General features: G+C 35.5%; 1 long non-coding RNA gene and 1 pseudogene across 3 annotated transcripts in view; one reads left to right on the top strand and one right to left on the bottom strand.

Moving 5' to 3' along the window:
* LOC145720504 (uncharacterized) overlaps positions 1-27,952 on the bottom strand; it is a 507,675-nt gene that overhangs the window by 225,301 nt on the left and 254,422 nt on the right. The gene's annotated exons all lie outside the window — the stretch shown is intronic.
* On the top strand, positions 10,320-10,470 carry LOC115944363 (U4 spliceosomal RNA; annotated as a pseudogene).

Raw genomic sequence — 27,952 nt, 5'->3', positions numbered from 1 at the left:
TTTGGATTTCCCTAATTATATTGGAGATATATATGTAAATAATACTCAAGCATGTTTTCAAAGAAATATTTGAATTATGTTTAAAACTAGTGAATGAATTTATTGCAAACTCTTTCTTTTGGAAAAGGGCATTGATCTCAGTGTCGAAGGTACCTTTCAGCACTACGTTAGAAAACTTTAACCTCTTAATAATACAAAAATGGTAGTCATTTACGTTAAAATGACAAAATTTGGCATTAAATGAAAAGTTCAAAATGTTCATGTCATGCAAATAAATTGTAAATTAGGACAAGCTTCTTGAAACATTAAGACCATAAAACTAAAGTTTTTATTTGATTTATTGCCAGATGAACCCATCCTATGTAAATTCTGTATATCTGCTCCAAGCCATCTTCTCTGAATTACATGCTATTCATCATTCTGACATTACTAAAATAGCATAAACCTCTATTAATAAAGATAACACATTTTAAATGTCATTGTTGATATTCCCTTTATATCTCCATGTACACTGGAAGAGAGTCCTAAAAATTAGCAATGTGTGAATAATGTAGCGACCAACATTCAATTTGATCCCAGAGAAAAAACATAAATGTGTAATAATTTTCTCCATTAAAACAACGTATTTATTTCTCATAACAATTCTCTTGATAGGAAGGAATATACACAGAGATATTATTTACAAGCCTAGAACCATACAGTGCTCTTCACTCCTAAGCCACCCCTTTCCACTTATGCCTCTTATGTATTCATTTTTATTCTGTATAGTACAAAACCTGCACATTCCTTCTGGTTGGTAAGAAAAAGAGGCATTCTAACCTTCCCTTAATTCTACCTTGTAGGGTGCCTGGGTGGCTCAGATGGTTGGGCGTCTGCCTTCGGCTCGGGTCATGATCCCAGGGTCCTGGGATCGAGTCCCGCGTCGGGCTCCTTGCTCAGCGGGGAGCCTGCTTCTCCCTCTGCCTCTCTCTCAGTGTCTCTTATGAATAAATAAATAAATCTTTAAAAAAAAATTATACCTGTAACACTGAATATCAATAGCATATGTCATGCTTTTGTGGCTATTCAATAATTTTTTTGAAATGTTATCATCACTCAAAAAGTTTTCCCTTCCAAACAGATGTTATTGCTGTTTGTAAATTTCACCCTATAAAACCCAAATGTACAATTAATTAACTAGTATTAGTTTGGGTGCCAGAAGATACCTTTTCTAGATGAGGAGGAGTTACTACCTTCTAGGTTCTAGTTCTCAACCTTACAGGCACAGAAATGAGATGTCCATTTGCTGAGCATTTTTTTCAAGTTTATCAATCATATGCATCACAATTTTTCTGAACTGCCTATTCAATTTTTGCCCCATTTTTTGTTGCAGCTGTCAGCATTTTATCATTGATTTATAATAATTTTGTATTATAAATATTTTTCATATGCATTGCTAATATTTTCCCCAGTTTTTCATTTTTCCTTAATTTGGTATTTGCTTTTTAGTTTTCAGAAGTTTTTAATATTTTTGTCATTCAAACTATTGAGGGTTTTTTGTTATTGACTTCCATAGCCGGATAACTAATCAGAATGTTTATCATAGATAACAAAGAAATAAATATTTATTAAAAATAAACAGCAGGACTAAAGTTGGCTATATCAATGGGGGTTTGGTCAGTCATCTTCCTTGCTTCTTGGCAGCACATATATGGTTAAGCATTCCTTTCTTGAAATTTTTTCTTTGTTTTCCATAATAATATAGTCTCCTGGTTTTCCTCTTTCCCCTCTTGCCCCACTTTTCTATTTTCTTCACAATTCCATCTACTTTATCTGAACAATAAATATTGCAATTCCTTAAGATTTGGTGTCAGGATGCCCTCCGACATCATTTTGTACTCACCCTTAGATGCCTCAGCCATGTTAATGAATTTAACTGCTATGTAGGGCTCATTGATTTACTCATATCTTTATATCTCCAACCTGAATTCACTCACCTGAGCCCCCTATATATTCAACTACTTGATGCACCTACTTATAACCTCAAAGGTACCTGAAACTCAGCATGTACAAAACTGTTCCTTCTTCACTTCCCTCTCTTCAACATGATCCTCTTTCAATATTAACTAACTCAGTGAATGCTGTCAACATGCACCTGGAATTCAGAAATTTAGGAGCCATCTTTGCAATCCCAACGCATTATGAAATGGAAGTATAGTTATACCTACTGGATTCACCTATTTCTCTTTATTTTGTAAGTTGTCATCAGCAATTACCTGGATCACTTCAATAGCCAAAATCAGGAGTCAGTAAAGTTTTTCTTTTCTTTTCTAAAATAGATATTTTAGGCTTTTTGAGCTTTGTGACTTCTGTTGCAACTACTAACTCTGAGGTTGTAGTGATATTAGCAGCCATAGACAGTACACAAATGAATGAGCACAAAATGTGGTCCAATAAAACTTTATTTATGGACTCTAGAATTTGAACTTCATATAATTTTCCTCTGATATAAAATGTTATTCTTCCTTGATTTTCTTTCAAACACTTAAAAATGCAAAAAACAATTTTTAATTCATGAGCTGTAAAAAAAAAAACATATATATATGACAGGTTGGATTTGGTCCACAGATTCCTAGTTTGCTAATTCCAGTCTAAGTGGTCCTCTCTCTTCTACTTTGCATTCCTTTTAAGTTTATTTGTAACGCTGAAGACAGAGGGATCTTGTTTGAATTTAAATCTGATTATGTCAAACTCCTGTTCAGGGGCGCCTGGGTGGCTCAGTCATTAAGCATCTGCCTTCGGCTCAGGTCATGATCCCAGGGTCCTGGGATCGAGCCCCACATCGGGCTCCCTGCTCAGCGGGAAGCCTACTTCTCCCTCTCCCACTCCCCCTGCTTGTGTTCCCTCTCTTGCTGTGTCTCTGTCAAATAAATAAATAAAATCTTTAAAAAAAACAAAAACAAAAAACAAAACTCCTGTTCAGTGACTTTTCTCTGTTCTAAAGGCAAATGTGAAACTTTCTGACATTGTTTCAAAGCTCTGTAGGGTCAGATTCTCACCTTTCTCTGTTCTCACACAATCTTAACATTCTGTCTGATAATGCATTTCTCACTAATAACTTTTGACCACTACTTTTTATTAACGTAAGATAGAGACCCTGATTCTTAATTTTTATATCCCGAATCACATATAAGATATGATTACCAAGTATATGTTACAAAAAGCTTAGTCAGAAAAACCTCTCTCACAAACTGTTTATAGAAAATGAATTCCACATCTTTGCTCTCTTGAGTTACAATTTACAAACAAAACATATATTTTCTGGTTGTCACATATCATGTGATAACTGTGTGGTGTCAAATAATTATAATCTTCAAGACAGCTTCTAACTCTATTTCGTGTATTTCAGAAAGTCACGCTAAACACCTAAGACCTTGTAGTGGAACTTACATAGAGTCACTTATGAAGTGTAACAAAGCAAAAACGCTTATTACTCCAATTAAATGTTGCTTCCTACATGAATAATCTGTACCGAATGCCATTTTTCAAATCAGTTTATTTAAATGAATTTGACAAGTATTAAATAATATCCATAAGCCAGTAAGTCAGAAATATGAGATTGTTATTATGTCTGACACTTGACTCTGTTTGGTGCACCCTGTACAATTTAATCAAAAGAAAACTTGCATTGTTTCTATACCTACAGTGCCAATTAAATGGGTTATCCATGCTAAGCCTTGTTAATATAACCAGCACAGTCAACGGTAAAGATATCAGTGGTTTTATAAAAATGAATCTCTACAGAGTAATAGTAATAATGACATCTTGACTCATTGAGTCACAATTCATCGTTCAAATTACAAAAAAAATTGAACCAACTCTGAAAGTTATAAAGTGTAGTTTCTCACAATGGCCATCCAGTAGGCTAAAAAAATATATTATGAGACCTGGACAACTTAAGAGTGAGTTACCATTACCTAACATGTTTTAAAGAAATATTTTAGAGCTAAAAGAACTAGTTACTTGACTTCAAGCAAGTCACTTAACATTAGTCTAAGATATGTCACATTTGTGGGCTAATAGTAGCAACCTCATCATATATATTAAATAATAGTGTGTGTAGGGGCGCCTGGGTGGCTCAGGCATTAAGTGTCTGCCTTCGGCTCAGGTCACGATTCCGGAGTCCTCGGATCGAGCCCCGCATCAGGCTCCCTGCTCAGCGGGAAGCCTGCTTCTCCCTCTCCCCCTCCCTCTGCTTGTGTTCCCTCTCTCGCTGTGTCTCTCTCTGTCAAATAAATAAAATCTTTAAAAATAATAACAATAACAGTGTGTGTAAACATTATCATACACATATAAGGTATTATGAAGTTCACTTTTCCATAGTGCATTTTCCTGGAAGATCAGTCAGCCTTTTATTGTTGAATTGTTCTAAAATATAATGAAGTATCTGATACAAGCTGAACAATACTGCTTTCAAAGTAAGTCTGTTCTGACAATGACAATCATATTTTAAACTGCCAAAGAACGTACCTAATATCCCACACTCACAATCTACTCTGCTGTTGTTATTCCATACCATTTATCACAATCTAGTGTACACCAATTTTTCTATGTATATTTCCTTTCCTTTTTCCTCGACTATATTCTAAGTACTGTGAGTGATGAGTGCCAAAACATTTTCCTATACTGTGCAGGGTGGAGAACAATGTTTATCACATAGTATGCACTTAGAAACTATTTGTTGAATAAATGAATTAATGAACTTAATACACCTTGACTCTGATGCCTTCATTACCCCACTTAATCCTAAAGATTTACTTTAAAGCCTCTAAAACCAACCTCTCATTCCAGCTGCATATGGTCCCACTGACTCAAAAGACATTCCTCTAAGGCCAGTTTATTTCTCTATATTTGCCCATCTATTATATATTTAATTTTAGTAGTGTTAATGATTCAGTTATTATAAATCATTTCAATTGACTTTCCAAGAAAGCAAATAGGTGTTTCATCTAATCCTATGGGAGCGTTTTTGTGAATCGATGATTGATTTTTTTTTTCTTGGAACTTTGTTCTGTCAGGAAAATAGGTTGTCTAGTATCTGCTGAATTTAACAAGCACAGATTATCCAATAAAAATCATTATCCTAAATTATAGGATGAAATGACATGTTGGATTAATTATGACCACTCTTACTCTAAAGCATATAATGACTTTACCATTCATTTTCTTCTCTCACTTTTGGAAACACATTTTGATTACTTTGAAATGACTGTTTAAGGGATGGCTATTTTAGAAGATTTAAGAATACAAATTGGCATAGAAGAGTCCCTGGAACAAAAATTTTAAGGCATAATTCAATCTTGTGGGAAATATTCAGCAATAATTACAACATTAGAGATAAATTCATTCAGGGAATGTCTAAGTCTTCAAGTATATGACTGATTGACCATAGGGTATGATAGTTTGGAAGAGTGTCAATAAATGCAAAAGGTTCAATCGTTCAGAGCACACACTAAACCACAAGTCAGTGCCAAGGTTTCAAAATAACTCAGAAGATAGCAAAATTTGCAAATTTCCAAAGGTCTTAATTGTTCCTGAAAGTAGGCCCAAAGGTACCTTTTAAAAAGACATATGCACCCTCTAAATCTGTTCAGATGGGTAAAAATATTTAAGTAAGATGAGGAATACTTTTTTAACTTTAAAAGACAAGTAATAAGAAAAGGAACAATTACAAAGAAAATCAATAATTCAGGCATTTAGTCTATTCTTGCACTAGAAATTCATCCAGGTTGTAAAACAAGAAAACTTTAAACAAATATCTCAGAATCTGACCCAGTATTATTTATTTTTTAATTATTGGATTAATAAGTAGGCATGACTATTAATATAACAACAAAACAAAATTGGACATTCTGCCTCACCCCCCATTTGCCTGTGTCTTGAGCACTCCCTATAATAAAGGTAAAAAATAGATTCATACCCTATATATATAGATGATAGATGACAGATTAGATTAGATATGCTTATATCTTACATATATTTTTTAAATATTTATTTATTTATTTAAGAGCGAGAGAATGGGGGGGAGGGGCAGAGAGAGAGGGAGAGAGAGTCTCAAGCAGCCTCTGCACTGAATGCGGAGCCTGATGCAGGGCTTGATCTCACAGCCCTGAGATCACGACCTATGCCAAAACCAAGAGTAGATCACTTAACCGACTGGTCACTGAGGTGCCCCTCGAATACATTTTTTAACATAAATGTATTGACTGTGATGGTTTGGGCAGCAAGTAGAATTCTGACTCAACTGGATAACAATGAGGAAGATATAATACACTGCATAACAAAATATACCAACTCAAGTTTTGTTATTTCAACATTCAAGTATCCATGTTCTTTCTATGGTTTCCCTCCACTATTCCCAGAGTGTTTTCTCTGCTAGTTTCCCTCATGGCCACAGAACAGCTTGCATGGGCCCAAGAGTCCCATGCAGATAGCACGACATGTAGGGAATAAGACATGTTTCTTACTATGAGTAAGGAAATAATTCTTAGAAGCCGATCAGCACGTCACCTCACATCTTACTGTCCAAAAAAATGTCATATGACTGTTCAAAAGAGCATTATTAGCAAAGGGAATGATATTATGCTCATTGGTTACATGAAACACAGGGCCTTGAAAAGGTGTGGGTTAGCTGAAAAAAATGAGAGTTTGTATGAAAAGAATGGGGGATGAGGAAATTCTGCCAAATATCATATGAGCATTCAACAATGTCTATTATATTGATCATTTATTTTGATGTATAAGTAAATATTTATTGAAAGCCCATCATTCTCCAGGCACTGTATTAGGCATCAGAAATAAAACCAAGAACAAGAAAAGTGAGATTTCCGCCCTCGTAGTGTCTGCTTATCAATGAAAAAGAAAATGTCAGTATGATGAATAATAAAACTGACTATAGTGAATATTATTAGATAAAAGTAGATGAATATAAGAAATATTTTAAAGAGATGACTGTGTTTGCTGAAGAACAGGATGTGACTGGTGAGAACAAGGTAGAAATCTGGGTGGATGATTGCATTTACTGAGATAGTGAAACATGCTGAGGACCGATTATGTGGTAGAAGCATGGGGGTATCAACAGTTCTGTTTTGGCCATGTTGTTCCAGGTAGACATGACACATCCAAGTGAAAATATTGAACCAGGGAAAATGGTCCATGAAAAGATGACATATTGTGTAAAATTACCTCTTGTTCTCTGGATATTTCTTATTTTTACATTGTTTTTTTTTAAAGATTTATTTATTTGACAGAGAGAGACACAGCGAGAGAGGGAACACAAGCAGGGGGAGGGGGAGAGGGAGAAGCAGGCTTCCCCGTGGAGCAGGGAGCCGGACGCGGGGATCGACCCCAGGACCCCGGGATCATGACCCGAGCCGAAGGCAGACGCTTAACGACTGAGCCACCCAGGCGCCCCTTTACATTGTTTTAAATAGAGTTTATAGTGAGAATGAAAAATGATACAGCCACTTTGAAAGACATTTTGGCAGTTTTTTACAAGGCTAAACATATTCTTATCATACAATCCAGTAACTGTGCTCCTTGGTATTTACCAAAAGGAACTGAAAACTTATGTTCACACAAACACTTGCACGAGGATGTTTACAGATTTATTTATAAATGTACAAAGTCAGAAGCAACCAAGATGTCTTTCCATAGGTGAATGGATAAACTGTGGTACATTCAGACAATGGAATACCATTTAACAGTAAAAAGAAATGAGCTATTTAGCTGTGAAAAGCCATGGAAGAACCCTAAACTCATATTTTACATAAGTAAAAGAGGCCAATACATACTATATGATTCTGACTATATGTCATTCTGAAAAAGGGAAAACTATGGAGACAGTAAAAAGATCACTGATTTCTATGACTACTGGAGCAGAGTGGGGAGAATGAATAGGTGCTGCATGGAAGATTTGGGGGCAGTGACACTATTTTGTGTAATACAATAATAGTGGATACATATCATTATACATTTGCCAAAACGCATAGAATATACAACAGCAAGAGTAAACCCTAATGTAAACTAGGGACTTTGGGTGATACCCAAGTGTCAATATAGAATCGTTGGTTGTAACAAATATATCACTTGAGCATGGCATGTTAATAGTTGGGGAGGTCATGCATGTGTGGAAGCAGGGGATATATGAGAAAAGTACTTTCTGTTCAATTTTTGAACCTAAATCTGCTCTATAAGGAAAGTTGTTTTTTTTTAAAGCAAGCTGCAGAAAGGTATTCTTTTTTTAAATAGACTTTACAGGGAGAGATGTAATAATTTGAAATTGTAAAGAGGAATTCTATCATCTAATACCCCACTGAAGTAAGCCAAAACCATCACTTAAAATTGATTAAAGGAAATGAAAATATGAAATACTGGTTAAAAATGTCATTTTCCAAACTGAGTTAGCAGTAGATGTGTTCTCCTTTTAAAAAATTATAGGCATCAGAAGTTCATCAACCCTGCTTCCAGCGGATTTGCTCTTTCTTTTTCTGTTTCCTAAGAGCCCTGGGGTCTTTATATAAATTGCTTTTGCAAAATTTGCAAAGCTAATTCCTTTTTTATTGACAGTCAATGAACCTGTTATTGAAACCTGCACAGTTTCTGAAGAGGGTGTGCCTTTTTTCTTGCAACAATGCATAACACTTGTTAATTATTTTACCATATCAGATTTCTCTTACAAAGAGACAATTTAATGAACAATGGTATATGATTGTACCAAATAACTCAAGATTTAAAAATTAAATAAGAAAAGTAACAAAGAACTTAATTCCAGGAAGTTGAAGACAAGTGATATGTTCAATTAGTGACGCATTTATCTGATACCTTAGTGGACAGGGCACCATACTACATGTCTTTTGACAATATACAATGATAAAAAGGCATAAGCAGTATAAAGACCATATGTATAAAAAAGAGGAAACATTTAAGAAATTTATTTTGATCATGTTGATGAGGGAACAGAAGGCAAGCTGAGGACAAAGCAGAAGCTGACACCCCACAACCCTCCCCCACCATATATGTGACATTCCTCAGGCACTCCTGGCTGCCCTAATGGAAAAACAAATAGTTAACTTATATAGATCACAATCCTACAAGACATGAATCTACAAGAACAAAGCATTCTTATCATCAATAACCTAGCTTCCAGAAGGAAATGTAGATACAGTTAAATGCCCTTATAACCTGCAGCCCATTGACAGATAATTGAAATGGGCAGAGTGTAATGTTCCTCCAGGAAGTTCCCAACTATCTTAATGTTAATGCCTTACTAGAGTGATAAACAACCTTAACTTGACCATGGCAAGGCCTCCTGTATCTTATAGGTCCTCTTTAGCATATGAAAGTTCTTTGGAAACCTCCCTTTTTCATTCCCTCCCCCAACCCCATAGTATAGAATCAGCCAGCCCTCACAACCCCAGGGCCACAGCTCTTTCTGCCCATGGGTCCTGTCCTCGTGCTTTAATAAACCACCATTTTGCACAAAAGATGCCTCAAGAATTCTTTCTTGGTCTTTGGCTCCAGACTCCACCCCACTGAACCTCATCTATATTCCAAAACCACATCAACGTTGATAATAAAATGCTCATATGGATTATTGTAATATATCAAGCCAGTTGTAATTCTTACTCAACTTAACCCTAATGACTTTCACCAATGTCAATTATTTACACAACTCGGTCAAATGATTTAAAGTCCTTCCATGTCCATGAAATCTATTATTTAATACATTATTTGGATTTACCATTGTATCTTCTGCATCCCTATGAGATTAAAATTAATATATTTCACACAGGTAGTAATAGGCCTTTGCTTAATACACATTTCCTTAAAAAAACATCTTGCTTGTGCTCCCTCTCTCGCTGTGTCTCTCTCTGTCAAATAAATAAATAAAATCTTTAAAAAAAAACACACATCTACTAACTGCTGCTCCAAACTAGAGAGGAGTAATAACTGAAGCAAAGCCTCCTCTGTAAAAACGTGGAAATTTAGAAAATTATTTAAAAAGTGTTTTCAGAGACTGGAAAAGAGGCAGTTCAGAGCTGTGATTCCTGAGACAAGGGAAATAAATGAGATGAACTATAAAATTACCATGGCTTTCTACCCAGAGGCAATTTCCAAACCATGAAATCATGGGAGGGGAACCCAAATAAATCCTAGTGGCCTAGTTGAGTTAAGGAAATAGTGAAGTTTGAACTACTTATGAAGGCCTATCAGGGTCAAGGTTTAGTAGTAAGTTTCACATAGCCCTCGAGTGAGCCTCTTCTGGAGCTACCCTAGCAGACTTCGCACAGTGGCAGCATCGTAGCCAATGAGGTTTATCCGAGGCGCGACTATTGCTAATTGAAAACTAAAGAAGTGGCTTTGAAGGGATCAAAATAATCTACAACAGCTTAAATACCCGTCCAAGCAATGAAAAACACTCTTTAAAGGAAGACAACAAAATCGCTACACTGAACAAGGTAACTCACAAAGTCCAACATACAGTAAAAAATTACTACACATGTCCAAAGATAGAACAATGTAACTTATTACCTAAAAAATACATTATCTGAAATGAAATTGCCTCTGGATGAGATTAACACAGAAAAGGAAAAGATCATTGGCCTTGACCTTGAGGGTATAAGAACAAAGAATGAAGGGGAAAAAGAATCAATGCCCTGTGTTCTGATGCTTTTCATTTCCTGTAATTCATGAGGAAATAAAGGAAATACTATACAGAGAAGAATAAAGGTAAGGATTAACACAGACTTCTAATTAGAAACTATGCAACTCAGAAATCATGAAATTACATCATTATATGCAGAATTTTTTTTTAAAACCTGTCAACATAGAATTCTATATCCATATAAAAATGACCTTCAAGGGGCACCTGGGTGGCTCAGTGGGTTAAACGTCTGCCTTTAGCTCAGGTCATGGTCTCAGGGTCCTGGGATCGAGCTCCATGTCGGGCTCCCTGCTCAGTGGGGAGTCTGGTTCTCCCTCGCACTCTCCCTCTGTGCTCTCTCTCTCTCAAATAAATTAATAAAATCTTAAAAAAAAAAATGACCTTCAAAAAAAAAAAAAAAGCAAAATAAAAACTGTTTCAGAAAAACAGAAGTGGAGAGAATTCTTTGCCAGCAGAGTAACACCACAAGAAATGTTATTAAAATTCTTTGGAAGAATAAAAATGATTACAGATAGAAACTAGGATTTTATGCAAAGAAATGAAAAGACATAGTAAATATGTTGGTAAATTAAAAAGATTACTTTTTCATTTTTAATTTCTTCAAAGAAAAATTGTGTGCATATCAAAAATTTTAAAAACTTATGTGGGGTTTATAATATATGTACAAGTACAATGTGTTACAAAAACAACACCAATTACAACAAGGACTAAAATGGAAACGTGGTCTAAGAATGTTACATTCATGAAGTGGTAGAAGCTTTCTGAAGGTAAACTTAGATATGATAAATTTGTATGTAATAAACCCAACAGCAACCACTACAGAAATAAAACAAGGATATATAGTCATTAAGCCAAAAGTAGAGATAACATGGTAGGCAAAAAATTACTTCATTAATCCAAAAGAAAACAGAAAAACAGAAATACAGAATAGATAGTACAAATAGAAAACAAATAGCAGGGGCGCCTGGGTGGCTCAGTCGGTTAAGCATCTGCCTTCTGCTGGGGTCATGATCCCAGAGTCCTGGGACTGAGCCCTGCATTGGGCTCCCTGATCAGTGGAGAGCCTGCTTTTCCCTCTGCCCCTCACCCTGCTCGTGCTCTCTGTCTCTCTCAAATAAGTAAAATCTTTAAAAAAGGAAAATAAATAGGATAACAGTAAATATAAATATTTACTCAAAATATTGATAATATATTATACAGAAATGCTCTCAATATTCAAGAGACATACATTCTTTGGGTTGATTTTTAAAAAACAAGATCCAACTGTATTATGCCTACAAGAAATTTACTTTAAATATTAAGACACAATTCATTAAAAGTAAAAGGATGGAAAAAGATATATCATGCCAAAATTCCTCAAAAAGAAGTGTACATAGAAAAACTAGGTTTTAGAACAGGGAATATTATCAGGAATATTTGTGAGCACTTCATAATGATGAAGGGGTTAATTCAACAGGAAGACCAAAGAGTCCTAAATGTGCATGAACCCACTCATAGAACTCCAAAATACATAAAGCAAAAACCAAATACAACTGAAAAGAGAAACAGCCAAACCTACAATTGCTGTAGTTTGAATGGAGGGAAGTAAAACCTAGCTTTATGTAATATTTTAAATTTTTATTAAAGCAATTGACATAGGTACTACAAACAGGTTATCAATCATTCATTTACTCATAATACTATATGCCAGGGATTTTTATAGGTAGGAGACAAAAAACAACTGAAATATAATCTTTCTTCTCAGGGAATATCCCATGTAATGAAGCAGCTTACAGTCTTGTGATAGGAGTTACCATTTTGCAGATATTTAGGTAGATCCAAGACAAAACCAAATGATAAAAGTAAGGTTACCTTTTCTCCTAAGTGTCATTATGAAAAATGTCAAATACCAAAGAGCTAAAAAATAATTATTTCTTAAATATCTACACAATAGATTTTAAAATATTAACATTTCCAATATTCTAAAAATCTTCCTAGCTATTCTTTTCACACATCTGAAAGTACATTTCAGATACCAAAATATTTCTAAATAATTTAACATGTATCTCCTATAAATAAGGATGCTATATTAAAACACCCTATCAAAAAATACTTACTTAACCTCCAACATCTGGTAAATTCAGTCCGTTCCCTAATTCTCTAGCTTTCCCCCAAATTTCTTCATAGTTATTTTTACTTTTAAGCATTGCATTTGTCATTATATCCTGGTCTTTTTTTTTTTTTTTTAATTTGGTAAAGTCCCTGCACTGCACACACACATAGATACATATACCTTTTTTTCAAGGCTGTTATCATTTTAAAGAGTGTGTCAAATGAAAAAATAAAACAATTGAGTAACAAGTTTGATTCCTTTATTCAAGGAAAGACAGTGGATTGGAGGAGTGCAAGGCCTTATAAGCAGTGGAGGACTGGCCATTCCTGAAAGATTTGGGGCAAGAGAAAGCTTTCTAGAGCTTAGAAACAGCACCATCGAAACAGGGCATCATTGGCTAGGAAGTAATGGACTTCACGGGAAGGTAGGAGGTCCTACTTTCCAGGGTAAGGTAAACTAGTTAAAGCTGAGTTGGAGGATTGTCATTGGGATCTGTTAGGTTTTCTTGACAGTGAGGAATTTCTCTTAAGTGCAAGCTGATTTGAATTTTGACTGGTGATGGCTGGGCCACTGCAGTGAACTCCATTCCATGGGTCCCAATATCTGAATTATCTTTATTAAGTGCGAACCATTATTTTTCTGAAGATTTGTCAGACTGTTGTTTGCTGTGTTCTTCTATTTTTTTTTATTTTCTCTGAAGGTTTTGTATAAAATCTTGCTTTCACTTCAATTCAGGATAAATATTTTTGTATGACTATTTCATTGGTGATGCAGAATACTGCATATTGAGAGAATCTGGAGGCACAGTGTCAATCACAAGATGCTATCAGTGGTGCTAGATGTGATTACTTGGTTAAGGTGGTGACCATAAGATTTCTCTACTCTGCACAGATATATGCTGAAGTTACTTTTCAATCCCCTACTTTCTGAGTTTTCCCTGTGGATTACATTGCCTCCCCTAAAATACTCTAGTGACCCAATGTTTTCTCTTTTCTTTTTTGTTGTATGTAATCTTATTCTTAGGAAGGGCTCTCTTTTCACCCATAAAACATTTGTGATGGACTTGTTCAATTATGCCTTATCTTTAAAGGTAAAATGGAGGGGCCCCTGGGTGGCTCAGTTGGTTAAGTGGCTGCCTTCCATTCAGGTCATGATCCCAGGGTCCTGGAATGGAGCCCCACATCAGGCTCTTTGCTTGGTGGGGAGCCTGCTTCTCCCTCTGCCTGCTGCTCCGCCTACTTGTGCTCTTTCTCTATCTCTCTGCGTCAAATAGAAATAAATAAAATCTTGAAAAAATTTTAAAAATTAAGAAAAAATAAAAAATAAAGGTAAAATGGAAAGCATAGCCTCTTATCAAAGCCAATTAAGATCATCAAGCTAATGAGAGAGCTGAGAAGACAGCTTTGGAAATTCTCACATACATAAACCACAGTTTTCCCAATTAAACTTTAACTTGATGCTGCTTTTGATAATTATTGCACTTATGTGGAAATAAGTAAATGCTCAAACTGTAATTACTTAAGGATTTTTATTTTTATGTTGTATAAATAATCATATATAACTCTAGATTTCCCAGGTATCATTTACTAAGCCCACAAAATTAGGTTCATGCCTATAGTTAAAGAATTTGATTGCTTTTTAATCACTGTCTCCTGAAAGAGAAACCAGCTGCCCCCACAGGGGTTTCTCGAATTCCCCCAAAACTGTCTCACACGTGCTTAGGTATAATGCTGCACTTTTCAGTTTTTCATATTTCAGGTACTGCATGATGTCTATTACCGAAAGTCACTGGAAGGAGGTACTTTGCTATCATCACTACTCCTACTCTCTGTGAAGGGATAACCAACTACCTGCCAGGTATACCCAAAGCCCTAACACTCTTAGGTCACCACAGGATACACCGGCTGTGGCCGCAGAACAAAGCACGCCGTGATGCCTGAATAAACACGGAAAGTGCTCCACTCCCAGACTCTGCGTGCCTTGGTCTCTGAAGTCACACTGTTTATACTTCAAAGCATATTCAGGCTTCTATCTAATTTTATCCTACCCATTATTAGACCAACTTCCTGAAATTAAGCAGGGAAATAAAATAACACTGTCCTCTGTTTTTGGTTCTTTCCTGTCCCTCTAGTATGTTCCCATCCATCCAATATTTTTAACTTAACATAATTGCCCCCATGAACAGACGCCTAGGATGTCACCAACCTCATGGTCAATTTCAGATCATCATGCTCTTTGGAGTTAGGTCGATCTGGATTCAAATACAAGTTAAACCACTCATTTACTATGACCTTGGGCAAGTCCTTAACTTTTTTGAGTCTCAATTCCTTATCTCAAGAAAAATGGAAATATCATTACATGTCACATAGGTGAGGCTTTTTCGTGAGGCTTACTTGAAATATATGCACATAAATCACTTAGCTTAGTACTAGGCACGTGGAATACAGCAGTAACTATTACTAATTATTTATTCCGACAGTAAAATCACCCCACCCATAAAATTTCCTCCAGTTATTTCATGACTCATCCAAAACAGTTTCACATGTCTTCAGGTACAATGATATGCTTTCATTTTTGTTTTTCACATTATAGATACCACGTAATATCTAATTCTAAGCAAATTAAACTTCAGCTAGAACTGAGGAGAGTGTTCAATTTCTTAAAAGCCAATCACTCAGTGATATGTTATTTCCAGCCCCATTTAGGAAGAAAGACCTATGCAATTGAGCATAATATTATAGAATATTTTTGTGGCTTCCAGCAAGGTCTCAAAGTTGTCAATCATCGTCTGGTACATCAGCAAGACGACTCTTCAGAGACATTACACAGGGCAAATCTTTTAATATTTTATCAGCTGCTGTTGATAGGAGGCACTTCAGCTTAGTGAGTCTTTTTATTACTTCCTTTCATTTATTCTTGAGAAGCTTTTATCTCTGTTTATTGATTGCTACCTTTTAAATTTTTATTTAACACCGGTAAGCAGAGAGATATGATTAATAAATTTGATTAAATTTTTCAGTAGAAAATTACTTTAAATGTGCTTTCACAAATCTAATTGATCTTCTCATAGATATTTTTGTATGTATTTGTATCTGTTCTTTTGTTATGCTAGTTCTCTGAAGACAGACACTGGTAAGAAAAAAAGTAGAATTGTAACTAAAGAGAAGTGCCACAAAACTCTTGAAAATTCTTTTTAGGCTGTTTTCAGCAAAGCAATACACAAGGGGCCACATGCCAAGGATCAATCATAAATCTCAAGAAGAGAAAAAAAAATGACAACTACAAATATATACACAGAATATTTATCTCAGAAACGACTGAAATGCTCTTGCACTTCTTTCTCCCAGTATGGAACCCCAAATAACATCCAACTGTCACAAGAGAAATTTGCTAAGCAGGCAAAAAAATTATTCAAAACCCTTTTTTAGCTTACTCACAGTCAGAAACTTGCTGATTTCAATCTTTCCCGTTTTAGCAGCTGCAAAAGGAACAAAAGTGAGAAAGAGCAGAACTAACAAAAGTTCATTAGACTCAATATATACCCTCATGAAACTCATTATGGCGATGTCATTGCTGAGGATATCATGGCATATTTCAAAAGACTGCAGGGTTAGCAGGCTTTAACACAGTGCTCTCTGGAGCCCCATTAATGTTACACTGACCAGTGGTGTTTCTTAGACTAGGTGCGATGGAGCTGAAGAATCTGCTGTTTTATTATTATTGTTTGTTTACTTAAATAATAACCAGACAATTTTGCCAAGTACATGAAACTGGGAAACTTTGGACTGCTCTTGGCCACAAGAATGGTTGCTCACAGAACCTTAAGAGAAAGGAAGAGAAAATGAGGTGAAGGTCATCTCTGCTTTAAGTCTTTGGGAAGAAGAAGCTTTACTAAATTGATTTTTCCACACCTCCTCTCAAGATGAGGGTAGTAATATCTAAAAGGTCAAGGTGCTGATATGACACTAGAAGGAAAGATTCCAAGGAAGTCACTTGATTTGCTTCCAGAATCCACTGAAGCCAATGAGGGGAAAAAGAGACCTCAAGCTGATAAAATTTTCTAATCCATCTAACTAGTGTAAAATAATTCATTTTTTTTGGAATATTTTTTGTACCTATATCCCTTGGAAACTTTCTGAATCATAAGCTTTAAGTAGAGCCAGGGATTAGGGGTCCTAGTTAAATCTCACTCATATCAGGAGGTATTAGCATATAGGAAATGGTGGTGTATGACTGGAAATGTATACAGAAAGAGATTATCTTAGTCTAAAACACTGGTTCTCAACCTGTCAAACTTGGCTGCACATTAGACGCACCTGGAAAGATTTTTAAAAATCATGATTCCCCTGTTTTCCAGAGTGGCTGCACCAGCTTGCATTCCCACCAACAATGTAGGAGGGTTCCCCTTTCATGTTCATCCTTTTGCATGTGCTGATGCATGTACCATTTGCTGCCCACCATGACCCTCTGGAGCCATACCACAAGCCCCTGGACTGACCCCTGGATAGATTCTAACTGCCACATAGCCTGACGCCCCATTTCAGCAGGAAGCAGCCAGAGCAGTCATCATCCCATCCCCTAACATGCAATTAGGTTTACTATTCCAGGGGGAGGAATGAGTAAGGGACAGGTGAGGCTAGGTAGAGAGAGATCAATGGGGGGCTATGTGATCAGACTCACAAAAATCCCAAAAATGTGGAGGTGTGGGGAAACCAGAGATAAGGGGACAAATTGGACCACCCTACCCTAGGCGTGTGGGGTGGGTTGTGTGGGGTGGTGTCTTTATGATAATCACTGTGACCAACAAAGAATAATCAGCCCCTAAAAAGGAAGTAAGCCACTGAAGGTGTTATCAATAGAGATGTTAAGAGGATTTAAGTTCCCTGGTTAGCTTTCTATAAAAGACCAACCATAAAGGACCTTGTTGGCAACCCTGTTGGGACCCCTCTCACTCTTGAGAGCTTTTTCTGTATCTTTACTGAAAAAATTTCTAATGCTTTACTCACAAAAATAAATAAATCATAAATAAATAAATAAATAAATAAATAAATAAATAAATAAATAAATAAAACAAAAATCATGATTCCCAGCCTGCACTCCAGGCCAATTAAATCAGAATTTCTCGAGGGTAGACTTAGACATTGGTTCTTTTAAAGCTCCCTCAATTAAATAAAATGAGCAATGAAAGATGAGAACAGTTGCTCAAGTATATATCCTTCCCTTCAGGGCAGTATTAATCTATTTTTAGTCCTTGAATCAGTTTATAAATCCATGCACACAAATATACATAAATTCCTTAGCATTGTCAACTATCACTGTGTGGTTAAAAATAATTTGCACATGACCTTTATATGTGCTATACGCACACATGCACATGCTCATATGGCCCATTTACCCTTACTCCACTGGGAAACTGAGGTACACTTTGATTTGTTAAACTTTCCAAATAGACATAAACTAAATCTCTTCCAGTTGTATTTTTTTTAGCTTACCTCTGTCTCTTTTAAGCAAGTGATTAAGTCTTTCAGCACTTCCCACACCCCTAATCCCTTCCTCAAGGCATACCTAGGAATCTTTGCAAGGAGATGTTTATAGGTCTTCCTTTTATTGAGAAAGGAGTTCTCCTCCAGGGGTTTCAGAAATCTCCAAGGGTGGGGCCCCTGGGTGGCTCAGTCGTTAAGTGTCTGCCTTCAGCTCAGGTCATGATCCCAGGGTCCTGTATCGAGCCCCACACTGGGCTCCCTGCTCCACAGGAAGCCTGTTTCTCCCTCTCCCACTCCCCCTGCTTGTGTTCCTGCTCTCACTGTCTCTCTCTCTCTCTGTCAAATAAATAAAATCTTTAAAAAAAAAAGAAAGAAAGAAATCTCCAAGGGTGGTTGCTGGGTAGCTTCAGTCCTGGATCCCTGACTTTAGTGCCTCTTATACTGTAGATGGTTTTATGATTCTACTGGGTACTTGTGACCATTGCTGAAATCTATAGTCTAGGCCATAAAGTCCAGACCCTACATACCCATCAGAAATTCTCCATCTACTGGCTCCTGACTTCCTCCATTCCATGGGCTTTCTCAACACTCTTAAATCTTCTCATGATTCATGGAATCTCAGCTGCATTCTATGAGCCATCTCTCTAAGACTCCAAACCACTTCTGAGACCTTTCCCAGCCTCTTAGAAATGATCATTAAGTGCCTTGCTACTCTCAGAACCTCACTAAGAGACTTGAGAGCTTTCTCAGAAACTGGTCATTTATTTCATCTGTCTGAGAAGACAATATTTCCATGAGATCCAAGCAAGAAGGAGTCAGCTAAGTGAAGATTTGGAGAAAGTACATTCTAGAGTAGTCCAAATGCCTGAGTTGGGAAAAACTTGGCCTGTTATAGGACAAGAATGACAAGATAGATCCTAATAAACCAGAAGGCAAAAGTGGTCAAACATGGCAGGACAGAGATAAGCTACAGCCAGACTATGGAGGGAGCACTGTAGACAAAGCAAGAAGTTTGTATTTCACTTTAAGTACAATAGAAAACCAAGAGGATTTCTGTTGAGAGATGATATACTCTGATTTAATTTTAAAAGATAATTCCACCTCCTTTAAAAAAATATAAATTACAGAAGAATAGATTATAAGTTATAGAAGTACAGAAGTAGGAAAAATAGGCCAGTGTCATTGTCTAGTGAGATAGAAGTATGGCTTAGACTGAGGTGGCAGCAATAGTGATTAACAGAAATCAACAGAGAAGGGAAACGTTTTGAAGAAAAGTTGGATTTGCTAATATATTTCATTTGTGTGGGAAGTAAAAGACTATTCCTATATTCTGGCTTGCCCAACAATAGTGATGTTATTTATTGAGGAAGAAGAATGGGAAAAGAAGAATTAAAAGTTCTCATTTGTACATTTTATATTTGAATGCGTGAGATCCAAGCCTAGAGATGTCAAATAGGTAGTTATGTGAATCAGCTTTGCACTCAGCAGATACTGATTTGGGAGTTACTGACATGGAGAAGACCCTTAAAACCATGAGACTGATTGAAATCCTGTAGGCAAGAAGATACTGATTTGGGCGTTGCTGACATGGAGAAGACCCTTACCACTATGAGACTGATTGAAATCCTGTAGGCAAGAAGGAATAAGCTCTAGGGAATTGAACATTTAGAGAGCAGGCAGGAAAAGAAAAGAAACGTAAGTAAAACGAAGAGTAAATCCAAAGAAGGTGTGTGTAGTATATCAGAGGAAATAGTGTTGTCACAAGAGTCAGAGGAAGCCACTGGGGTATACTGCAGAGTTCCAGGTTGTGTGAGACAATGTCCCTGTGGAGGAGAAGGGTTGGCCCCACCCGGGCTGTTGGTGCATGAGCAGTTAATGGAGCATCCTTGCAAAGGGGTGACTTGGCACCACATATTTGAGCCTGAGCAGGATAAGGCAGGCATCTATGCAGGGGTGGGGGCAGTGGTGTCAACAGGAGACTGGTTATATACAGAAGGACTGACCAAATAAGTACAGACATTAAAGCTGGGGGAGTCAGGCTTCTCACACTCGAAGAATAGCATATAGAAAGGAAAAAAACAAGGATGAATCCTGAGTATTGCAATAGAATTAAAGGTACTGATGTTAACTTATGAATTTTAATATATTCAGAGCAAGAGAGACAAAGAAATAAAGACACAAATGTGTGTGTAGAAAAATAAAATTGAATAGATATAAATGTATGTATGTATGTATGCACATTCCTTAGCTCTGTCTCCTGAGCAGGCCTGGGAACACCAGCACTCCCGCAGACCTAAGTGCGCCTTATTAAGAAATGCTACCAGACCTTGGTTTTTAAACATCGTTCATCACTAACAGAAATTGAGGATCTTTGGAGAAATAGCTGACTGGGTTAGGAAAAGTAGAAAATGGGCCTGGAAAATCTTATTGTGCCAGAAATAAAGTGCTTAAAGAATGATTCAGACATGTCAAAAGGACACAGAAGCCCTTTGTCCCTTTGCTAAATGTGGGACAATTTGGACATCAAAGGAAGTACATTTACTGAACAAATAAATGAATCAAAAATATAGTAAAGAATGAAATGTTTACACAATCCCAAGCTCTCCATGAAATTCTTATTCATTACAAAACAAAAATGAATAATTTTACAAGGTAGCAGTCTGGCAGACATGATCTTAAATACACAATCAAAGTTAACATTGTGAATAATGAGACAAATCAAAATCATGTGCCCCCTGACAGGAATATAGTCTAATTTCTGTGATATTCCTTCTCAATGTACATAACCAGAAACTAATCAATAAGAAACATCAGACAAACCCAAATTCAGAGGGTAGTCTACAAAATAACAGACCTACTCTCTTCAAAAGTGTCAAAGTTGTGAAAGTCAAGGAAATTGACACACTCAGAACTTTCCAGGCTATTGATCCAGTATGAGATAATGAATTTTCCACTCTACAAAATGTGGTAGATCAGAAAATGATCCCTAAAATCAAAGCATATAAGCAACTTTTATTATTTTAGCATAATGCCTATCTTTTCATGTTTGTGAATTAGAATACTTAGTTCACAATCAAATGTTTTTAATTAACAAATTACATGACTACACATAGCAATACTTGAAACTAAATTGAATAGCTTTGTTTTAAAAACACAGGTAATGTTTATTTTTTTCTTTTATTATATACTGCGAAAGTAGACTATTATAACCATTTTTACTACTAATAATAACAATTCAGATATTGTTTTCACATAGCTAAAATAATCTGTTTAAAATAAAAAAAAATTTAATTCCATTAGTATCTAAACCACAGTTGTATTATTATCTTTGAATCTGTGGCCACAGCTAATTTAATTCTTGAAAGAATATTTCCATCAAAATTTATTTTTTACTCAGTTATAATTAGCAACTTAAACTTTCCTCAACTAATTGACATCAGTGCATTGAATTTGTAACCTGGCAGTCATCTGAACTATTTCCATATAGTTCAATGACTAATTTTTAGCCAAAAAATAGGATTTATAGCCTTTGTCAGGTCTGTTATATTGTTCTTATATTATGTGATTAAAAAGTGAGAACGGTTTTCAAAATGATAAATGATATAAGAGCATGACCAATTACTTGTCATCATGCAAGATAAGCTGATGGTATTCAATGTCTTCACTTGGGCTCTACTGGACCATATATTACCTCTTTGGGTTGTCTTATAGAGCACCTAAAAGCATTTTAGCCCTCTGGTTCAGGCAACCTATATGTCAAGCAGAAAAAATAAAACCACCGTTCTCAGGTTTGTGTTTCCCTGGAGGAAGAAAACAGTTTGATGCAATTTGTCAAAAGCCAGAGTGGTACTTTAATGGACAATTTACTTTAAATGGCTGCAGTTATTGCAGAACAAAGGCCCATAGCTCGAGATAAAAAATCCTTTCCAATTGGTTTTACTCAGATAGATTTAATTCCCTAAGATTAACTAAGGATATCTAACCTTTCATACTCCTCATCTATCTAAAAGCAATAAAAGTAATAGTAAAAACTTCTGAGTTTCTGGGGTTTCTTCATCTTTAATATGTGAAATGCAATCAATTCCCTAAATCTCACATTCTGCTCAGACACCTGAGATGAGAAGTGAATCAACAAAAATGATAACAACAACAACAAAAACCAAACTTCCCAAACTCAAAAGAGTTTTTCAGTTCTTGGGGAGAATTTTCTCAAAATTTTATTAATAAATTTTTATGAAGATATGTGTGTATATATGTGTATATATATATATATACATTTTGCATTTTAATTATCAAATAAAAACAAATGGAAAATTTTACATTTAAAATTTAACAATATTTCTGGGGCACCTGGGTGGCTCAGTTGTTGAGCGTCTGCCTTAGGCTCAGGTCATGATACCAGGGTCCTGGGATCGAGCCCCGCATCAGGCTCCCGGCTCAGCAGGAAGCCTGCTTCTCCAACTCTCCCAGTCCCCCTGCTTGTGTTCCCTCTCTCGCTGTGTCTCTCTGTCAAATAAATAAAATCTTAAAAAAAAAACCTTAAGAATATTTCTATTTTATCTTACATACAAATGTATAAACTACTATAATTTGTTTCATAATGGTAATGACGGAATTTAAGAAGTATCAATTCAAATTTCTATTTTGTTTCTTTATATTTTCCTATCACTATCTATGCCACATTAATATTTGCAATATTTGAGATTTTACTGAAACAGTACCAGCACGATTCTGATTATGTTTATCTCCTGTTCCAGTCTCCTTGGTTCAGTGATTAATCCCAAGCAGCAGAATGTAAGAAGTGCTGAATGTAGCCAAGTGTGTTTGCCTGAAGCTGACCAGAGTCACATATTCAGTTTCCACAGTGTGAATTGCTGTTGGAAAAGTGGCCAACTGCCCCACAGATGATGGCAAGAAAAAATGAAGTGGTTCAACACAGGAGTCTTATATAATCGACTAGAACAATTTGAAATTTCTGTCTTTCTGTGCGTGTCTCTCCATGCATAATTAACCTTTTCTGAAAGCTTGCACAAGAAGAAAACTCCAGGAGACACAAATCAGCACTGGTGTTCTCCATCCCAGTCCCTATTAATTCAGTGGTGCTTGTAAGGACCTACTGAGAAAATGAGAGCTAAGTAGATTTGATAGACTAATGTTATAGCTCACATGAATATGGTGTATGCTATTTTCAAATAAAATGAATGTACATTTAATACCCACATAAAAAATGATAATTAAAAGTTAACTTGTACTAAAAAAGCAAAATTTTATGTTCATCACCAACTTCTATATCCCACATAACAACACATAAGAACTCACAGTTCATAATTTTATTTTTCCATACATCCTGCTGATAAATGAATGGCCTGGATAGTATCAACCTTAAAATGTAAACTTTCTCTTCTTTAAATGGAATTCTACTCCATTTAGGAAGGAATGAACTATTGATACACACAATATGGGTGAATCCCAAAATATTTTTGCTGAGTGGAAGAAACCAAACAAAAAGAGTACATAGTGTATGATTCCATTTACATAAAATCTCCGAAAATGCAAACTAATCAATTATGACAAATCAGATTAGTGGTTGCATGGGGATGTGGAGGGGGAACAGAGAGGTCTAGGCAGGAGGGATTATAGAGGACACTAGGAAACTTGGGGTGATAGTTATCTTGATTGTGAGTATGGTTTCACTGGTGTATACATTTGTCAAGTTTATTAAATTGTACTCTAAAAATGGGCAGTGTTTTGCATATCAGTTACCCTTCAATAAAGTTGTTAAATTAAAAACAAAAATAACTTTACTGAAAAACATTTTAGTCCTTTACATTAATAATAATGTGTTGGGGCGCCTGGGTGGCTCAGTCAGTTATGATCCCAAGGTCCTGGGATTGAGTCCCACATCAGGCTCTCTGCTCAGCAGGGGAGTCTGCTTCTCCCCCTCCCTCTCTACCTACAGCTTTCCCTGCTTGTGCTTTCCCTCTCTCTCTCTCTGTCAAATAAATAAATAAAATCTTTAAAAAATAATAATAATAATGCGTCAATATTGGTTCACCAATTGTAACAAACTGATTTACAAATTGTTTTAACTAATGCAAGATATTAATAAGGGAAATGGAGGGCTTGGTGAGGGAAGAGAGGGCACATGGGAACTCTGTACTCCTGTTCAATATTTCTGCAAATCTAAAAAATAAGTCTGTAAATTTTTTAAATGCATAGCTAAAGCTTGAGAGAGAACGTTTATGATAAGTATTTAGAATTTTAGAATTGTGACTGAGGGATTTCATATAATAGGTAGAAAATACACAATAGACTTCAGTAATCACGTATCACTTCTCCCATTTCCTGTAAAAACAAACATGAAGATTTTTATACTGGAACCCTTGTGAAGTTATATTTATTGATAAGCTTTATTTCAATATATTTATCCTTTCTCCACATTATTCTTCAGATACAAAGGAATAATGAATTTTTAACTCTTTTATGTTCAGAAACAGTTTCATCTGAACATAGATTATATGGGAATGATATGAAAAAAATCAAATTGATCCTGGCCTCTGGTTTTTATGATTCCATTCACTCTCTGAAGTTAAGACATTGTGATTCTCATGCTCTATGGTTGCTAATTAATGCATAAACATACATTTATATATCTGATTCCTCATCACAATATTTTTATAAAAACTGAAGGTGTATTTAGAGGAGAAGCCTCACCTCATTTTGATGGGGTACCACAGTGAGGACCATAAGAAAACAAAAATGAACATACTGAGTTCCTATAAAAAGATGATGACGTTGAAGTAAAATGTCCCACATATGGAGATGCTGCCTTCACCTGGCACTAAAAGGATCATTACCCTAAAAGGATCATAAATGACCACAATTTTGACTTAAAATGTAATATCACTCTAAGTGTACTGAACTTAATCCTATGAGAAATTTATAGGTTGACCAATAGCACAAGGAAAGTAAGGACTGTTCACTTGTATTCTTTCATATGACATTGTCACAAAATGCCTAACAATGTCTAGGTCAACTCATGAAGTCATCTTCTCCTATAGTTATTTCTACTACTTTTTTTTCCAGCTTTATTCAGGTATAATTTACAAGTAAAAAATCATATATATTTAAAATGTACAACACGATGGTTTGATATTTGGTTTAAATTGCAAAATGATTATGACAACCCAGTTAATTCACACATCCATCACCTTCCATAGTTACTTTTTTTTCTTTCTGGTGTGGTGAGAACACTTAAGATCTACTCTGTTAACAAATTTCCAGTATACAATACAGTATTATACCTTCCCAAAACTCTACTAGGGCAGCATCTTCTCCCTAGAGAAACTGAGTGACCTAGTAGTAAATTTTCTTATGTTCTAATTACCAGAATGATACACAATATCTTTTCTAAACAGCAATTGTGACTATGCCCACTAGACCCCCTATATATACATACATTTCTGGGGGGAGGAAATTAAGTCTATGAGTGTGGAAAATTAGTTCATTTGGCAAAACTATATTATAACACAGCTATTTATGCAGGCACTTTCAATCTGTGGCCTCCTATTATTTATTCAGCCAAGGATTTCACTTTTGGCATGTAGTTCAACAACACTTAGCAAATTAGAATTCATTGCTAAGTTCCAGGCACTGTGCTACTCTGGGAACACAGCAAAGAGTAAAAGAAGACACATTCTCATGGAGCTTACAATATATTGAAAGAAGCACAAGATTAAAAAGATTATAATATCAAAAACAAATGGTTTTGAGACTGTACATACAGAGTGCTATGCAAGCATATGTAGAAAAGAGCAAAAGGATGTGTTTGTTATGTAGCACCTGTGACCTATCACCTTGCTACTCCAACTATTCACACACATGCACACATACACACATACCCCATGGTCCAATAGATTTGGCATCACCATCACTAAAATTCAGAAATTCAGAATCCCAGTCCTTACGCCAGACCTTCTGACTGAGTATCTGGATTTTTGCAGTATCTCCAGGTGATTCATATGCACATTAAAAGTTTGAGAAGCACTGCCCTAAAAGCAACTGAAATCCACAAGAAAAACAAATAGCTGAAAGGAATCAAATTTACTGACTTCAAAATGGCAATTCCTGGCTTATCATTTCTAAATAAGAAAACTTTTAATTATTTTCTTGGTATATCAGATTATTTCTATCGGTCAATCAGTTAATTAAGGAAAGGTAGATACATTGAGATACTTACACACTCATAGTGTAAATCAATCTCAGGAAATATTTGACAACTTTTTTTTCTTTATTATATATTAGGTACCAGGAACTTTTCATATATTCAAATACCCATCATCTCATTTAATCCTCAATTCAGATGAGAAAAGTAATGTTTCTCAATAGGTAGTAAATTCAATAGGTAAAAATGGTTTCAAAATCAGGTCTGCCTGACTTCAGAATTTAGATTGACAAAATTCTTTTCAACATCTTTCATTTTCTTCTTTTTTTTCAACATCCCTAATTTTCATATAGCATGAAAAACAAATATTTGTATAAAAGTTTTACTCATGTAGACTAAAATATCACTTAATAGAAAATAATTTTTAGAAAAATTTTAACACTCAGATTCACCAAATTCATGTTTTAGAAAGTATTTAATATTAACTTATTTATGTTAACTTTATGTTCTATAACTCACAATGATTAAATTTTTAAATATTTATATATTATTTTAGATTTTCTGAGCTTAGAATAGGGCACTTATTTTCATTTATGTATCAGATAATTGATTAGGCTTCTCAAAGCATATTTGAAAATGAGAAAAACAGAAAAAAATCAGAAAATTATCTTGCAAACTGAGCTGCATTTTATCATTCTTTAGATAGTGCTTATCTTCAAATATAAAGACATACTAAAATCACATGTAACAGAATCAAGGATGGGATACAAGCATTCATTCTTTTTAACTGGTATATTCTTTAAAATCACTTTATGACCACCTGTACAACGACTCATCTTCCAAATAAGATGTTTCTAAATCATTTTTATTGGCATAGATTAAATCAAGAACAGTGGCCACAAAACCTCTACAAATTATCTGAAACACTGTGTTAGTCCCGCTTTCCAGCCAAATAAATGACAGAGATTCCTAGTCAAGAGCACTACAATATTGTAAGAAACAAAATTGCTCTTAAAACTGAAGCTAAAAGGCCTTTAACAGAAAAATTGGGGTCAGGCCCTTTAGCATGTACCAGATCTATCCAGAACCAATTTAATATGTTCTGTGGTCTGAGAGTAAAAAACAACTGATATCTGATCAATGATGGTGTTGAGAGCACGAGGGTTTTCAGGCATTCACAACAGTAAATCGATATATAATAAAGTTTTCAACTTATTGGGCATAACAAATGGCAACAAACATAATGAAAACCATATGGTAGTGGTTAAAGAATTTGAGCAGAACATGAAATTCATAATAAAGGAATCAAATGGTACATTTAATGTCAGTGCTAACTCTATTTCTCCACAGATAATGGCTATAAATTTGTGTGGCATGGTTGAATGACTCGTTTAATTCTATCAAATGACTTTCTATGTAGTAACAGAGCATTTTTCTTTACAGCTTAATTTTTTGGAATTGTCATATTAACTGTAATGCACAGGACGTGAGTCAGAACTTAAAAGATT

This window comes from Leptonychotes weddellii, chromosome 3 (genome assembly GCF_054177405.1).
Source record: "Leptonychotes weddellii isolate Sample4059 chromosome 3, ASM5417740v2, whole genome shotgun sequence".
Lineage (NCBI taxonomy): Eukaryota > Metazoa > Chordata > Mammalia > Carnivora > Phocidae > Leptonychotes > Leptonychotes weddellii.
This window is presented reverse-complemented; position numbering and strand designations above follow the sequence as displayed.